The following is a 19,329-nucleotide window of genomic DNA, read 5'->3' as shown; positions in this document are numbered from 1 at the left end:
CGCCACGCGGGCTGGAGCTGGAGTCTCAGGGACCAGGAACGTAGCCGCTGGAGGAGCCGGGAGCTGCCTGTGCTCAGGTTCCTTGCACCGCTCTCTCCATTGCACGGCTCCGGCTGTGATAGGAGTGCAACACAGCCAAGGATCTTCCTCTCCTGCTCGCTGCCTCTGGCTTTGTTCTACTTCTGACCTCTCCACCAGGAGACCAGATTTCCTCTGCCCCCAGGACTCTCGCCACTGTCCTTGGGAGAAGGATTGAGGGACTCCTACTTTTTCCCTCTTAGTCTCTGTGAATTAGCACCTTGATCTAACCCACAGCACAGGCAGTGTGTACTAGCCTAGGAGAGATGCCGGAAGGATAATAGAGGAGACTGCTTGGGGTGGTGTGTGGCAGATACAGATAGACTCTATCTATCTATCTATCTATCTATCTGTCTGTCTGTCTGTCTGTCTGTCTATCATCTATCTATCATCTATCTATCGATCGATCTAGATATTTGTATACAGATCTAGATATCTGTATATAGATCTAGTTATCTGTATATAGAGATCCATAGATATATCTAAGATCTCGCTCTCTTTCTCTCCAATGGTGATGATCCTATGTGTTAGGGCTTTCTTCATCTGTCTGTCACAGGGCTTTGATCCCCTTTCCTGACCTTTTAGAACACTCATTCTGTCTAAAGCCAGTCTCCTTGCATAATCTCATTTGAAAGAGCACTTTGCTGCTACCCATGTACTAAGGAGGAGAGGCAGACTTTAGAACAGAGAGCTCCAATGCCATCCCCATCCCCCAAAACTGATTTTATTTGCAATGGAATATAAAGAAATTGAAGCCTAAGGGTACTCTGAAAAATAGTGAAAGTTATGGGCAAACGCAACTGGGAGGAGATTGATAAATTCACTGGTGATAGACTAATCCAAGTTCCTGAGGTCAGTGTCTGATATAAAAAATAACCCAATGGAAATTCTGGGGTTGAAAAGTACGTACAATTAAAATAAAAATTCACTAGAGGGCTCAATTGTAGATTTCAACTGTGGGAAGAAAGCATTCAAGAACTAGATGAATCTGTGGAGATTACGCAATCCAAAGAACAGAGAGAAAAAGAAGGAAGAAAAATGAACAGAGCCTTAGAAAAATGTGGGACACTATTAAACTCTCCAACATGTATGTAATGGGAGAACCAGAAAGAGAAGAGCCAGAGAAAGGAGGAGGTAAAATATTCAAAGAAACAATGGCAGACAACTCCACATTTATCGAAAAACTTTACACATCCAGGAAGTTCAACCTGATTGATTTTCCACAACATCTCTTTCATGGTGAAGTTTTAAAATTCATTATTAGACCAAAATATTCTTGAAATGACCTAACATATTTATCTGAGTTTTGTCATTTCATACATTAGTCTTCAGATGAACCATCCTCAATCAACCCTGAGAGTTCTCTAAAATACTAGTTCAGGTTAAAAACAACAAGATGTATCCAATTCACAAAGCTAACTCTGAATGAAAGGCATAAATGCAAAGAATGAATTGGAGAGCCCAAATTGTTCATTATAATTTCTTTGGCATCGTCAGCTGAAGGAAGGTCAGCAAGAGAAGTGAACATCTTTCCAAATGTTTCTCTTAAGGAATAGTGACAGGGCATATGAGAAGAAGTTATTAGTTCTTTCTATCTATTTTCTAAGAGCTTATTCAAACATGCCTGAGGTTAATTGAATGGAAATTCAGTAGATTTGGGTACCATGCTATTCTAACAGAATATATCTGTATAAATTGAATAGTGGCCTTTGCAGTGAAAGAGAAGTGAAGCCTCTTTCTCATCTCACTGTAGGTTTTGAATCAAAGTAGGTCACAACTGGGGGAGGGGAATTCAATGTGCAATTAGGTTTAATCTTTTGATTAAACTTGGATTGGACATTCTAATTTCTGATTTGATATTGGTTTGTGACTTGAATTAGGGTTGTCTGTTACCAAAAAGTGAACATAAATGTCATGAACCTGGGGAATTTTCACTCAGAGCCAGAGGAAAATCTTCTCCTAAACATTTTAAAGGAACTGTGAGAGATAAAAATAAAATTGTGTTTTGATTATGTTATGTGTCACTCTTAATTAATACACTGATTTCATACATGTTGCATCTTAGGTGAATTTGCTTCAAATTCAGGATGTCTAATGAGCCAGATCTGAGCTAATAACAAGTCTATGCATGGACAGGTGCCAGATTTTCAAGGGTACATCAGCTGTGAGTTTAATTTTTTGAATCTTTTGTAATGATATGGAGTAATTTTGCAATGGCAATTCAGCATAATGAATAAAAATGTTTCCGCCTTTCATTCCAGTTCTTTTTTGAAGTCTTAAGCCTGCCACACATTCGTTCTGTTATCTGAAACATATTGTACAATCCCCAGGACTGTGTAATGAATGGCTGGTCTGGGTGATTTTTAATATCGATGGGATGCAGCTCTGCAGAATTATCTCGGGGTATTAATGTTTGAATGAAATGCGAATTACTGTTTCTGTCCACTTACTTGTAATGTGGCCTCTGACACGTTGTTACTCCTCTAAGTTTCATTGGCTAGTACTTACAACTGCCCACCTTTCATACAGAGCATGTCCAGACTCAACAGTATTAATATTGGAATATTTTGAAAAGTTTAATATCCTCTGGAAATGCAGGATCTGATGGTAATTTTAGAAGATATTCAATGTTGTATGAACATTGACAAAAACATTCAATGGTGAAAGGGAGTTTTAAGGTTGTCAGGTATATCTGCTCCCTCTTCCTCACCCCATTCTTAACCTTAACCAGATGCTGTTATTTTCTTACATATAACAGGCACATTTATGTATATAACAGGCAGATATTTATTAAAAAAAAAACCCACAGAGATACCAAGTCATTTTATTTTAAATAAGAGAGGTTCAAAAACCAAACAGCAGTATTTTTATTATCAGTGAAGTTATCAAAGGAAAATGATTGCTCCAAATATTACTATTTAGAGTGAGAAATCACCACATTAAACAAGTTATTTTTGTTTTTCAATATTCTATGTTCATTTCTTAGTATTGTACCTTACCTTTAGTAAGAAAACTTCATAAATAAATTTCTCCCTCTTCTGTAAATATTAACTGGTCACCTAAAACTGAATGTAGTAAATATTAATGTGAGGAAATAAAACAAAGGTAAGGATACTGTTTGCAGACAACTAGACAAAAGGAGTAAGACAGACACATAGTTTTAAAAGACAGATAAATAAAAGGTAAAAGTAGAAAACAGTTTCAGGAATCAACAAAGGAAAATCTCCTGACTTGTCCCTCTTTATGTCATTGATGTAGCTAGCACTTCTTCTGAGACACTAACATGGTTGGAGATAATTGTTTCAAACTTTGTGAAATCTGACTGAGAAAATATTTATTCGTTTAGTAAATATGTACTCATCCTTTTAAGAGTTAGCTGTACCCTGTAAAGAGCAGCAGTAGCAGTATCGTTTGTAAGAAATGATGCAGCCAAAGACAGAATGTGGCTGTTGGGAAATGTCACAGCCTAGATTTATTTTTCTCCTCTAAAAGATGTGTGGGAAATCACATCTTTCAAAATGAAAATAAAAATGTCCAGATACAGAACTTTACTTTTTGCAATAGCATTATCTTTAAAAGCCTCAATTTGAGTCTCCATAGTTTACCAAATTGCAGAGTGAATAAACTAGATCTCATCTACCTTAGGTATAACACTGTAATTATTCCATGGCTTTAAATATAAATGTATGGGTTAATATGTAGCTGAATAATCTTTTAAAGCATCAAAATAAAAATCTTAGAGGTTTTATTTATTTTTTTATGGCTCATAATTACCAGTTTCTTTTTTTAATAATGGAAAGAAAAATACTTTAAAAGTCATAGCTTAATAATGACATTCATAATCTTTGTTGCACTTTTAATGTTTGTTTCAGGTTGTATAGCACATGCCTTTGCATTAGCCACAAGAGCAATGAAGAGGGTATGGTCACAGCAAGAATAACAATAGCAGACACTCTACCTCTTTAAGTTTTGCCAAGCGGACTTGTTGGGATTTCAAGTTCTTGCCGTAGCTCCTGCCATTTCCTAATAGAGGGTTGGTTTACTGTGTGGTTCTCTTTAGCAGGTATGCTTTTATTTAAGACTTTTTTTAATTAAAAAATATAGCTAACGTACAATATTATATTAGTTTTGGGGTACACCACAGTTATTCAACATTTACATACCTAAAGAAGTGATAACCATGACAAGTCCAGCAACCATCTGACACCATGCTATACTATCATAATATTATTGACTATATTCCCCATGCTGTTCATTACACCCCCATGACTTATCTGTTTTTGTTTTCTTTTTATTTAAAGTTTATTGGGGTTACAATTTTTAGTATAGTTACATAGATCAAGTGTACAATTATGTAATACATCATCTATATATATCATATTGTATGTATTCACCATAAAAAGTCAGTTCTCCTTCCATCACCATATATTTGACCCCCTTTACCCTTTTATACCTGGAAACTTGGACCTCTTATTTCCCCTCGCCTTTACCCCCTTTTAAAATATCAATTACAGTTAACATTTAATATTATTTTATATGAATTTCAGGTGTACAACATAGTGACTAGACATTTTTATAATTTAAAGGAGATCTCCCTGACTAGTCTAGTACTCATCTAGCACTATACATAGTTATTATCACGTCATTGACTATATTCCCTAAGCTTTACTTTACATCCCCATGACTAGTTTGTCACTACCAATTTGTACTTTTTTATCCCTTCACTTTCTTTCACCCACACCCCCAAACCCCCTCGCATGTGATAACCATCAAAATGTTTTCTGTACCTGTGAGTTTGTTTCTGTTTGTTTGTTGTATATTTTGTTCTTTAGATTTCACATAGAAGTGAAATTACACTGCATCTGTTTTTCTCTGTCTGACATACTTCACTCAGCACAATATCCTCCAGGTCCATTCAGGCCACTGCAGATGGCAAGAACCCATTCCCTTCCATGGCCAAGCAATATCCCATTGTATATATGTACTTCCTCTTTATCCATTCTTCCATCAGTGGACACCCAGGTTATCTCCACATCTTGGACATTGTAAATAATAATGCAATGAACATATGGATGCACACGTCCCCTCAAAGTAGCATTTTGGATTTCTTTAGATAAATACCCTGAAGTGGGATTACTGGGTCCTTCATTGTCTCTTCTTATAGCTCTTGTTTTAAAGTCTATTTTGTCTGGTATAAGTATTGCTACCCCAGTTTTTTTTTTTTTTTTCACTTTCATGAAGTATCTTTTTTCATCCTTTTAATTTCTGTCTGTGTGTGTCTTTCAATCTGAAGTGAGTATTTTATAGGCAGCATATGTAAGGGTGTTGTATTCTTATTCACTCAGCCCTCCTATCTCTTTTGATTGGAGCATTTAATCCATTTACATTGAAAGTAATTGTTGATAGATGTGTAGCTATTGCCATTTTATTATTCATAATTTTGATTTTTATTTGTTTCTGTCTTAAAGAAGCCCCTCTAACATTCCCTGTAATGCTGGTTTGGTGGTGATGAACTCCTTTAGCTGTTTCTTATCTGGGAAGCTCTTTATCTGTCCTTTGAATTTAAACGATAACTTTGTTGGGTGGACTAGTCTTGGTTGTAAGTCCTTGCTTTTCATCACATTTAATATTTTGTGCAAGTTGGGCCAAGCAGGGACCCAGGGAGTCACTAGAGTGGGAAGAGTTGTGGTCAACAGGTTAATGTAGACTCTGGTTTGGTGCCAGTGCTGAACCTGGAATGACTCAGCAAAAGTCTCAGAGCATACTGAGGCCAGTTGATGCCCTCCCGGGGCCCATGGACTCCAATAGTTTTCTAAAAAAAAGTGCAATACAGGAGTGGTTGGCTATTCAAGGAGAAAGTGTCTCTGGCAGTACATAAGTTGGATGAGGCATGGCCTCAGCTGAGTCAGCAGGGCAGAGCCATGGAGCTTACCAGACTAATTAGGCTCAGTTTTGGCCTGTGGGGGCAGGCTCAACATAGGAAAGATGGCAGCCACCTGCCAGCTGCACAGGAGAAAGACCCTTCACCAGGAAAATGCCGACCATCCTCCAGTCCTTCCTCTACAGCCACACACCTCAGTCTGCCCCTCGTATGTCTCTGAGGCCTTCTGAATCACTGTCCCACCCTGGAACGCAAGGTGAGTGCCTGTGAGCGAGTAAGTCTGTGTGTGAGTCGTTTAAGAGGACATCTGGGTTTCCCACAGCCTCTGTCCCTCCCAGATGTTTGGAATCCCCACCGTTTTTCACAGCCAGATGTTTTGGGGGCTCCTCTTCCCAGCACCAATACTCTGGACTGGGGAGCCTGGTGTGGGGGGCTGGGGTCCCTTGTTTTTCCAGGGGGAACTTGTGCTGCTGTGATATCCCTCCTGATTCTCAACTGCCACCTGCAGGTGTGAGGCCCTTTCTGTGTCTCTGCCCCTCCTACCAGTCTCAACATGGCTTCTCTCTATATTTTCAGTTATAGGACTTCTGTTCGGCTAGACTTCAGATGGTTCTCCAGGTTGATTGTTCTATAATGTAGTTGTAATTTCAATGTTTTCACGGAAGGAAGAAAGCACAGTGTTTATCTACTCTGCCACCTTGGATCTCCTATTACAGGTTTTAAAGTATAACATACCATTAATTCTTTCACTCATACATTAGGACCAAGCAAAAATCCTCTCAGTGATAGAAGGAGTTCTGTATTATAAAGATTCCTTGATTATTCATCCCCGCCCAGAAGAAAATATCATAAAATAAGGTAGAAATTTCTCAGCTATTCTACAAAGTTGGGTATTAGAAGAGAAATCCATTATGTAGTGGCCTCAAATAAAAGCACATAAATTAACAGTCAGCATTCAACATACAGAGGGTGTCAAAAACATGTATACACATTTTAAGAAAGGAAATAAAAACTGTATTAAAATTGTTATAATGTATACTGATAAAAGATGAATACAAATACAAGTTTGACTTCTGCAATTACAAGAGGTGCTCAAAGTGGTTACCATCAGCGTCCAGATACTTCTGATTATGGCGAACTACTGCTTGAGCATAGATAACATCTCTAAAAATGTGTATACATCTTTTTTGGCACCCCCAGTATATTGTGTAAAGCCATTTAGTAATTAGCTGTTTAGGAAGGAGTGTGAACAAAGATAGTGTGACAAGAAAACATGGAGTAGTTCTACTTCTGACCCGATGGAGATATTGGTTCTGGACTAGCCAACCTGCCTTAAAAAATCAAAGCACACAAAATACCTGAGGCAATAGGACCCTCAATTTATTGATTACCTCATTTTCCATACATATACATATTTATTTAATTGTCTCTTCCTTTCCTTACAAGGGCCAAAATGAAAATTGTGCAGATGTTCCAATTTGGCATTGCTTTTCTTCAACTAATGACAGTCCAGTTGTCCTCTTACTCTAGTAATGAGAATCATTAGTAACCCTAAAGTAAAGGGATGAGTCATATGGAAATTATCAATAGTAATGATAATCATTGCAATGTAAAACTGCTCTACATGGCTTTCAAGGGTCATCTAATATCTCCATCATTTTCCATGTGGGAATGATTCCTATTAACTTTTGGTCTACACTTGTAAAAAGGCAAGTGACTGTATGCTTCCCAAGTGCATTGCTTTGAGGCCTATATTTTCTATAATACTTCATCATTCTACGATTTTACCTAAGAAGACATTAGACACACATCATCACTAAAGGAAGATTTGGTATATTGCCCAGTCGACTGGACATGACTACTTTCATCTCTTTGAATTCCATATATCATCTTTCACATTTTAAAATACTTTTCACATTTTAAATAGTTTGGTAAAAAGTAATTGTAGTTTAAAAGGTTAAAAAACTTGCAAGAACCATAATTACTTTTGCACCAACCTATAGAACAGAGATGGCCACAGACGGTAAAAGGCTGGGTCAGTAAGCAAGGAGCACCTCATCCTAAGGATTGGGAAGGAATAGGTAGAAGATCCATCTGTCAGTAAGTAAATATAATAGAAGAGATTTCAATACAGAGGCATAGTTTGGTTTAGATCACACCTAAGGGTCTTCCTCAAAAATTTTCTGCTAGGAGTGCTTCCTAAAGACCAATGCACTTACCACACCCATAATTTAGAAGAAAAGTGAGCAGGATCCCAGAAAAGAGCTATTATTTGCTTAGCAAGCATATGTCTTTGAGCTTAATTAAACCTCCACTTGTTCAACTGCAAAGTTAAACTTGGCGGTGTGGGAAGTAACATTGAGGTATAATAAAATTGGGGATATGGGTCTCTTCATTTCTTTCAAATTTGTGGAAGTCAAGATGAGTGGTATAATGTATTTCAAAGATATTGAGGATTTCTGGTGTAGGCATGTAGCTTGTCCTTGAATTTTCAATCCAGAAAGGACTTGAGATCACTTAATACAATGCTGTCATTCAGGGATGAGAACATCATTGCTTAGAAAGAAAGGCTAAATGACTTGGCCCAGCTCATATGTTTTAGGGGCAGAACCAGGAGTAAAATTCAGACTGATTCTTGGGCTTGAGCCCTTGTTACATATCACAACTAGCCTGCATATTTAGGAACAATCAAATCCTTTGTCTTCTATCCTTACTAGGAAAAAAAAAATATACCTCTTAGTCATTCATTGAAACGATTGAACTTAAAGTTATGTCTAAAGTCTTTTTTTTTTTTTTTTCAACCGTTCCTGAATTCAGTTCTCCAGGGGAAGGAGGTAAATTAGGGTTTCCCAATGCAGCTGGCTAGTTAATATAATTTAAAACTTTCTTATTTGTATTCCTGTCTGTGTCATATTTAATTGAAATGAATCAAAGGCTCTGTTTAGAGTATAACAGGGCTGAAGTTTATCAAGTAAGAGATTGCTATCAGAGACATGAAAACAAAGCAAAAACCATATCTTTTTTACATCTTGCTATCCCTTCTACTTCAGGGACCTTAGGGCTGGTGGCTCCTGAAGAAGAAAAAAAATGTTGCAATGAAAATAATAATGAACTAATAATAGTAAACAAAAAGGAAGATATATTCTAAGACCTACTTTTTTGGTAGCATTGCTCTTAATTTCTGTATTGATTTAATGCCAAGTAAAGATTATACTTACTACTTAAGTTACAAATACATTTTCTCCTTTTGAAGAAAGATTCTGAGTGTACAATGTAAATATCACCATTGTTTAAATGTCACGCAGTTTGATTTTGCATGTGGGATTTGGGCAGCTAAATGCATGGCCACTATGACTTCATTTCTCCCATCAAGGACAAAATAAGGAGTTGAAAGAAAGACTTGCCTTTTTTTGTGAAATGCAGCCTTTTGGAAAATTGGCCCATTTGCACCTATCTTTCTAGGAATCCCTGCCACTTTTGCCAATATTAGGCTATTACTTTTGCCAACAAAAACATGAACCTGTGACAAATGTAGATATTTGGCATTTATAATTGGGCATGATTGTTATGAGTCAAATTTCATAGCCCAGCCTTCCTTTCCAAACCAGATAAGTTGGCAAATTAGGCAAATTATTCTTTCCCATGCAGTTATTTTCAAGTATTAGAATAGAATAAATATCAAGACTCAACTATATGTCATGCCCCATTCTAGGACTAGGGATACATGAGTAAATAAAAAAGATAATATTTCTGCTGTCGCATAGCTTACATTCTAGTCAGGAGGTGTCAAAGAGTAAATGAGTCAACTGGTGATTAAACTCGTAATAGATTTGATCAAAGAAAAGGCTTGGATAGGTGAAAGGAGACATGGTAGTCAGGGAAGGTTTCTATGAGGAGACGTCATTTAAGCTTAAATAGGAACAATGCTAAGTGAAATAAGCCAGAAAAAAGAAAGGCCAGTGTTGTATGATGTAGGTTATATGTATGTGTGAAATCTAAAATCTCCAAATTCAGAACAACACGAGAGTAGAACGGTTGTTGCCAGGGGCTGCAGTGAGGGGGAAATGACAAGATGTTGGTCAAGGGTACAAAGTTTCAGTTAGAAGATGAATAAGTTCTGGGGATATAATACACAGCATGATGTTGTAGTTAATAATACTGTACTGTATACTCAAAATTTGCTAAGAGATTAGATCTTAGGGGTTCTTCCCACACACAAAAGTAGTAGTAACTGTGAGGCGATGAATATGTTAACTAAACACGATTATGGTAATCATTGTGCAATGTATATGCACATTATATTATCACATTGTGCATCTTTAAAAAGTCACATTGTGCAACCTACATATATGTAAATTCTATTTGTCAGTCACACTGGAAAGCATTCATAAATAATAGTAATAAAAAAGAACAATAGGTAGAGCAAGCTATGTGACAGAGAAGAGTGTTTCAGAAAGTAGTTAACAGCAGGTACAAGGATCCTAAGAAGGAAAGAAGCTTCACATCTTAGAGAAGAAAGGAGAACAGTGTGGATGGTACAGAGTGAAAAACAGGAAGAAGGGTGTGAGACAATAGTAGAAAAACGTTCAGAAGACAAATCACATCGGTCTTTGTAGGCTAAGGCAAGAACACAACAAATTCTATCTGCAAAGAACTTAAAATTTAGTGGTGAGTTTTGTTTTAAGTGTAACCCTCCCCCAAAAAAAATAAAATAATTTTTTGAAAAATCAGCTAGGGATTGGATCATTACAACTTATCATATTAAAAAAAAATCACTTAATTTTTACAGTTCATTCTGACAGTTATTTATGGCCTAATTTAAACCAGATCATATAATAGGCAGGCACAACCTTGTAAATGAAAGTTTGGAACAAGGTTCCTACTTTAAAGACATCAAAACCTGGTTAGGTAATAAAACAAAACAAAACAAAACAAAACAAAACACACACACACACACACAAAACCTGGTTAGGATGTTACTTTGTGGTGGAGATAGGCACAGGGACTTATAGTAGACAGACCAGAGCAGCTACTGTGTTTCCCCGAAAACAAGGCCTAGCCAGACAATCAACTCTAATGCATCTTTTGGAGCAAAAAATTAATATAAAACCCAGTGTTATGTTATGTTATGTTATGTTATGTTATGTTATGTTATGTTATGTTATGTTATGTTATATATTAATTTGTGCTCCAAAAGACTCATTAGAGCTGATTGTCCCGCTAGGTCTTATTTTTGGGGAAACACGGTATTACAGTCAGGTTTCCTGGAGAAGGAAGCCGCAGCTCACTCTTGAAGCTAGAAAAGAGGCAAAGGGCATTAGGAATGGGGCCGGACAGCTTAATTAATAACAGCGTTATAAAACAGCATCAGGCGACCTGCAAATTTCAGTTCTCCTAAGTAAAAAGTGAAAAGTGTAGTTAGATGCTTCTAAGCATCTCCCCAACCCTGTGTTCCACATAGTATGTGCATGTCTCCATCTATTCTTATAGGTTCAACTCAAATCTTTCTCTCTCCACGAAGCACTTTCAGACACCCACATAAAGAAATGTTAGCACCTCTCTTAAGCTCATAACAAATCACCAACAAATGTTAAATGCTTCATGGGTGAAAGTCATGTCTAATTTATCTCTATTCTTACTGGGAGGCCCAATAGGGGTTTGCACATAGTAGATGGTCAAAAACATTTATTGAATAGATGACTTAAACTAATCTGTCACCTGAACCACCTTTAAATTTATTACCAATATCATCTTTTATCTAAAAATTATTTTCACTAAGTTGGACTCAGTGCTACAAATAGTGCCCCAAACTAACTAGGCTACTATGACTTTTATTTGGAACACACCATTTTCATTAACCCCTTTCAGTTCCAACAATAGTGTCCCTACACATTCTTTCTGGTAACTGGTATCTGGGACCTAGAATCTTAGAAAGGGGCTGAGTATTAAAAATCATCTATTTCAGTGATCTCAAACCTGGTTGCACATTTAAATCACTTGCACAATTTTTAAAAACAACTCTCTGGGATTCACCCTCTATAAAGCCTGATTTAATTGGTCTGAGATGGGGCCTGGACACTGAACCATGGTTTAACAACACTGAACTTCATTATGTTGCATATCATGAAATTCATTATCTATTAGGAATGAAGAAAGTCTAACTCAGAAAGGCCAAGTGACCTGCCCAAGAGTCACAGAAATAATCTAATTGGGGTAAAGCTATACCTAGAGCCCAACCCTTACTTTCTTTCTTCTCAGATTCTGGAGTACAAGCATTGTCAGTCATGCTTTATGAACGCCCCTGACTCTGGCCCCTGCTCCCCACATACACAGAACACTTCCCCTGAGAATAAACACACATTCTGAAAGTGATGCTTGATTTTCATTAAGCCAGCCTAGGTTTGAGGGACAACATTTGTTTTCATGACAGAATCGAACTCCATTTCAGAGTTCAGAGACACACTCACTTATCCAGAATCGATAGCAAGCTGGAAGTAATTCCAGAGGTAAGCACAATAGGAAATCTTTATAGAGATAACCCTGTACTGTACCTTTTTTTCCTTTTCTTGAGGTTGTTGTGAGAATTAAATGAGATAAGGCATTTAGCAAAGCTCTTGGATCATAGTTTGTCTCCATTAGTTGTGACAATAACTCATCATCATCTTGGTTACTGCTGACGTGGCAACACTGCAGATACAATATATGGAGTAGGGAAGGAAACCACATCCATCATGCATTTTAAGTGACTCTGTCATCATTGTATGTGAATAGTTTTATCTCATTCTCATATTAGCCGTGTGAATTAGGCATTATTTCCGTAGTTTATAGATGAGAAACTTGAAACTCAGAGAGACTGAGTTACTTGCTCAGAATTATACAGCTGGCAAAGGATGGAGTCTAGTGTTGAGCTCTGGTCTCACTGCCCTCCAAAGTACGTGTGATTTTTGACCATACAAGATTTCCTCATTTTTGCTATAGCATTTTACAAAATGAGTTCGATTAAATGCATGGGTGACTATCGGTTAGAAATGAGGACTCTCATTGTTGCAAACCTGACAGTTTGAAGTTAATAAGAAAAGATCCTTATGATCATCCACAAAAGGAGCATTTCTGCTATCTGGGCCTAATTGTGTCACAAACATATGATATGAAGGAAGCCTCTACATAAACCAGGTTGGTGCCTTGGTCTCCATACACAACATGTCCGTCACTGTCTCTTTGCCTTTGGTCACACCGTTCACACCAATTGCAATGCCACTTGTCCGCCTCTGCCGCTCAAATATCCCTCATTATTTCAGGACCAACTTAAGTCCTACCTTGACTGCTCTAGTCTAGTCTGTTCTCAGAATTCCTATTCCAAGCATGGTTGGAACCACAAAAATTAGTGCCTCTGTTTGGGAAATACTCTTTTGTTCAAACTAACTGACTAGTCAAATCTGATTAAACAAGTAAGAGGAATGAATTAGAAAAACAAAAGGATATCTTCTGTAATCCAAGGATTTGTGAATTTTATGAAGGATTTAAACCAAGATCAGGGAGCCTTCAAGAATCTAAGCTGCTTCTTCCTTTCTCTTTCTTACTCTTTTCCTCCCTTTGTTCCTTATCTTTATTCTTTCCTTACACATGGTTTTTTTCTGTGGGACATCATAAATATGACGTGGCCTGGACTCTCTAAAGTATACGTGTCCTTTAAGTTCAAGTTCCAATATAGACTCACGTAATTCAAATTTTGGGAGAAAGAGACTCATACTGACCTAGCTTTGTTCAGGTGTCCAATTCTGTTATCCACTCACAGTTGTAGTGAGGTTGTGAATGGTTTACTCTACTCCACCATTTGATAAACTCTGCCTTTTCTACTTTTTAATGTATAATAATTAGTACTGACTGTGCATAAACATAAAGCTCTTTATGGAAAAGATAAAGGCTTTGACTTCTTGTGTGCTCTTCATAAGGCAGTTACGCGGCAACCTATGGTTGATTAATTTATCAACCAATTGTGGGGAAGCTGAAGGACCCTAGTTAGAGACATCCTTGAATCTTAATAGATTGGAGGGTATGAGAATAGATGTTCCAATACCCAACACTTTGCCAGAATAAAGACACTGCCAAGTTTACATCTGAGGAGCAAGATTGCGGCACTAGAACAACCAAATCTGAGCAGAACACAGTGGGACAATATTGGGAAGGGCCTGGGCTAACTGGATCTCACTATATGAGGAAACAGTTTCACAAAGTTTCCCTTGGAATGTTAGACTATATTGTCACGAGGGACAAGCATAAAGAGATGATCTTGAAGATTTCCAAATGACTCCTAGGTCAGGGTGTAAAAACTAGAGGAAGAATGTCTGCCCTAGTCTCAGCACCCCTCGGAAATCACTTGTTTGGAGAACTAGGCCACGTGGTATGATGCTGTGGCTGAAAATGCCCTTTCCAGCCTATGCTCCATTTCTTCCTGTGGCCCTTCCTGTAACACAGCAATAATTCCAGAGTCATAATAAAAATTTCTGCTGAAAAAAGCTCTGAGAATGAATTAGCCCTTTCTGCTAATGAAGGCCTTTGTTGTGCTCCTTAGGAAATGAGGCATTTTATGCCGGTCTCTGTTGAAAGGGCTATTTTAATCTGGGTCTGTTTCTCATGGAAGCTGAGCACAAGGTGCCTTTTCTATAGAGTGAACTTATTATGTTCCATTCCCAAATGAACATTGTTGGCTCATCTTGGTTTTGGTGACCAGTCATTGTCTAGAGAATAGTGATTAGGGTTTGGGATCACCCAGGAAGACAATAGATAGCAAAGCCATTTTTTATTTTATGTTGTGTATATGATGTGAACAGTTTCTTTCTCCATCAAAAGATTATCAGAATTTAGCAGGTAATAATAAAAGGGCTATTAGAATGAAGAGGTTTTCCTTCTGACCAAGAATAAGACTATCTGAGAAACCAGACCACCTGTGCATATTTGGGTAAGTTCAGCCTGCCTGTTCTAGGGTGAGGTGATCATTTTTACCTGCCATACTAATAACAAAGAGAACTGTTAAAAATATAAGAAGTAGACTAACCATGATGCCTAATTCAAACCTGGCCATGTCTTAAATAAGACATATGAACTTTACATATAATGCAAATATATGTATTCCTCATCATGAGAGAGGGTGGATAGCTCCCACTTGTGGTTGGCAGACTTCTTAGATGGCTCCCTGTTTCCCAGCCCTTTTGGAGCCAGAAGCTGTGAATCCAATGGGACAGTTACTTTCTTGATTATGTTGATTCGGTTGTACAAACAGCGATGGGAAAGTCATTCCCATGATTATTTAATATTATATAAGACCTCCTTGTAGCCAACTGGAGAGGAATTAAGGAGCCAGAGACATGCAATCCTGCTGACTGGAAGAAAGCAAATAGCCTTCTTGTGAACTGCCTATGGAGCCATGAGGCAAGCAATTGAGGTCAGCTTCTAGAAGCTGTGAGCTAGCTAGCCGTGACGTTCAGCTAGCAAGAAAACAGGATCTCAGTAATACATGACAATGAATTTTGCCAGCAATATGTGAGTTTGGAAAAGGATCCTGAGACTCAGATGAGAATCAAATCCAAGGCCAACATCTTGATTTCAGCCTGGAGATACCTTGAGCAGAATACCCAGCTAATCTGCACCTAGACTCCTAATCCAAAGAAAACATAAGATAATATATGAGTATTGTTGAAATAACTTAGTTTGTGATAATTTGTTAGCCAGCTACAGAATGCTAACAAACCATTAAATAAGTAGTCAATACGTTCATTTAGCAATTTAATAAACATTTATTGGGAAACTACTACAGACTAAACAGCATAGTAGGTATTAGGGGACACAAGTCAAACATGACCACTCCGCTCCAATGCAAATCGGAAGAGATTTTCATTAGGAACTAATTCATCTGTTAAAAAAGAAATAATTCCCCGAACTTCTCAAAACAGCACCATCAAGTAGATTCAGGTTACAAAAGAAGATAACTAGAATTTACTACATTCAGGTTTCAAAGAAGGCAAAGTTAACACAGGAAGGAAAATAATTCCTTCATATTTTAACTCTTCCTTTCTACTAATGTCCTCTCCTTTTCTTTCAAAGTTAGAAACGAAGGCAAGAATTCCGTGTTATGAGAAAGATATTAGTAGGGCAAAGAGTGTTCCCATTTTCTGAGATGTCCAGACTTTCTAAAACATCCCTTCACCTCACAAAAGTCTCTGACTCAATTAGCCACAGATTCAGATTTGTGGTTGCAGACATCATCGTGAAGTCCTGGTTTCAGCCACACCAAGATTAGGAGATGCAGTGAATAAATGGCATCCATTTACAGAACAAAGCATTGAAGCAACTCTTTATAATTTCTCCCACTTTAGCGCAGGCAGAAAACAGCCCCTCTGAAACATTACCTTAACCATTACTCATATAACCTGGCCTGCAATTTATCCCTTTGGAAGGTTTTTTGTTTTTTGTTTTTTGTTTTCTTTTTATCCCCCCCTAACTCTTCCAGCTTCTTCATTTGGAGTGATTATGGAAAATTTATCTTTCTGTGAAGAGACTAATAGTCCAAATTAAGAGACTGATAAAGAGGAAGAGAATGAAAGAAAGGAAGAGAGAGAGAGAAGCAGGGTGGGAGAGACAGGGGTAAGGGTGGAGAAAGAGAAAGAAAAACTGAAGAAACAGGGCCAATTGTTTCATTGAATAACTTTTATATATGTGAGGCTCAGAGTGAAGAATTTGCAGAACATGATGTTCTCTAAGTTTCCGTTTGCTGACATGGCACCCAGGCAGGAGAGCGACCCCATTGTGGGCCTAGAAATTCATTTCAGTAATATAGTCCTCAAGGAAGATTGCCTCAACAAGTGACAGGTACCTGAACGGCTGATGTACAGGAAATGCCAGGGCCACTTTGATAAACAGAAAGCATCATTTTAGGGTTTTAGCTATTAATAAATAAATCAACCCTTTTTTGCCTGCTATAAAAATTGGGACCAGGGTCAGAAGCAAAATATAGCCTGCAAAACACTTACCCAGAATAGTCCCCCCCATTTCCCCATGTAAAATCTTATAAAGACATATTTTAATATTATATTTCTCCACCATAGTCTATTACACTCAACCCAGGCAACCCCACCGATCAATGAGGCTGACGTCCTTTTGCTTACTGTATTTAGAGAAATTAAACTGTCAGTCTTCATTTTTCCTGATGGCTATACCAACATGTCCCATTTTTGTCTAAGAAGCGTTTTCTTATTTGAATTTAAAATCAGCCTGGTGGTTTCAGAATCCTTAGTTTCAGATTTCTATCTTCTGATGAGACTCAGGATACTGGAGTCCAAACCATCAATACAAATTTAATCTGACCACGTCAGAAGGGGGGGGGGGAAGCACTTTTCTTCCTTTCTGTCTTGAAATTCTCTAATTAGGAAGCGCAGAATTATTTCAGGTCCAGAGATGACCTCACTGTTGCTGAGACAGGAGGGGAGAGGCCTGTGAACTGTGTCCTAGGATCTTAGCAAACAGCTGGGAGATGAAGAGAAAACTTCCCATCCATGAAATTGTCAATCCAATGACTTCCTATGCCACACAATGCTGGATTTATTTGAAATAAAACAACTTCAAATTACAGACTAAAACTATATGGAACACACCCTCTGTGAAACTAGGTTAGCCTGTAACTAAGAGTAGAGGCTTTGTGGTCAGGTGGATCTGGGTCCAAGTTCTGACTCTACCAGTTCTTGGGCAGATTATTATTGATCTGTAAGTTTCTAAGTTTTCTCCTCTGTAAATCATTGGCAGCAAAAACTATCTTAAAAAGTTGTTGTTTGGGTTTGGTGATGAATTTTTAGATATGATACCAAAGCATGATTCATGAAAGAAATAATTGATAAGCTGGGCTTCAAAAAAATTACAAGTTTCTACTTTCAAAAGACCCTGTCAAGAGGGGGAGAGGAGAGGATACATGGGAAGTCTCTGTACTCTCTATTTTTCTCTAAACCTTCATTCTAAAGAATGGAGTCTCTTAAAAAAAAGAAGAAGAAGGAGAAGGAGAAGGAGAAGGAGAAGGAGAAGGAGAAGGAGAAGGAGAAGGAGAAGAAGAAGAAGAAGAAGAAGAAGAGTTAAAGATTTGTTATGAGAATTAAATAAGATGATATCCATGAGGTGCTGTGTATAATTGTGGGTATAGTATAAATGTTAAGAAAAATTATTATAGGTTTCCATCTCTTTTTAAATATGGTTTTAGTGTTTATCTTAATAGGTTAAAATAGATCATAGTAGATATTTGTTTTATAGGAAGCTGTTAGGAGAATACAATTCTTAACATTCAATCCCTAATGCCTATGTCATTTCTGTTATCATACAGTCATTTTGTCCGAAGTTCAGTTAGAATAAGAGCATATAGGCCATATATGACTTGAACTCCAATGGATTTACTTTGTTATTTACATCGAGAATCCAGAGAAATATTTCTAGGAGTGGCTTTCCTTTTCTCCCTCAGAGATTGTTGGGTTACATCACAGAACATGTCATTGGCCAGCAAGCTTATGAGTCTTAAATTACCATAGTTAAGGTCATCTCAATGTATGTACACAATGTAGACCCATAAGTTCAATAGACGACTTTAGTTTTCAGTGTTGTCAATATAGTAGTCTCAGGCCCCTTCATTGGGAAAAAACAGTTTATTAGGTATCAGTCACTTCGTCAGGCTTCCAGTTTGGGGAGCAAAGTTCTGTTTGTTTTCCACAGACACATGAAGAGTGTGAAGTCAGGAAGGAGACACTGGGTCCCAGTTTGATGGCGTACATTGTCAAAAATCCTTACTGTTGTCTCTCATTTGGTTCTGCACAGGATGTGTACATAGCTGCTCAATTACAGTAAGCAATCAACCACCGAGAATGCTCGCTGCATTTACCGTGGAGAGAAGGAAACCTGGGCTCCCACCAGGGTTGTTGCTGTCAGTGATATGATGAAACTTGTGCTTGTACGACTCTGAGCTCCATAACCTACCTCCCAAACTATTCCATGTAAACATACAATCTTTAAACATCAAGAACAAAACCAGCATCAGATATTCAAATGAACCTTCAGAACAATTGTTGTGGCCCCATTCACGAGTCTAGCAGATGTTGTCCCTCATAAAAAAATTATGTGAATTGTCAAAGCAGCTGGAACTGGAACATGAACAACAGGAAAAAGAGTATTCTATTTACTCTGTTTCAGAAAAATGAGAAAGAAACTAAATTGTGAAATCCTTGTTAAAAAAAGGTTGTTTACACATTCTTTTACAAGTCCAGTTTTGGCCCACCAGTGATAATATTTTATTTTATCATTTTTTAATTAAATTTATTGTGGTGACATTGGTTAGTAAAACT

Source organism: Rhinolophus ferrumequinum, chromosome 16, assembly GCF_004115265.2.
Source record: "Rhinolophus ferrumequinum isolate MPI-CBG mRhiFer1 chromosome 16, mRhiFer1_v1.p, whole genome shotgun sequence".
NCBI lineage: Eukaryota > Metazoa > Chordata > Mammalia > Chiroptera > Rhinolophidae > Rhinolophus > Rhinolophus ferrumequinum.
Note: the sequence above shows the minus strand (reverse complement) of the source record.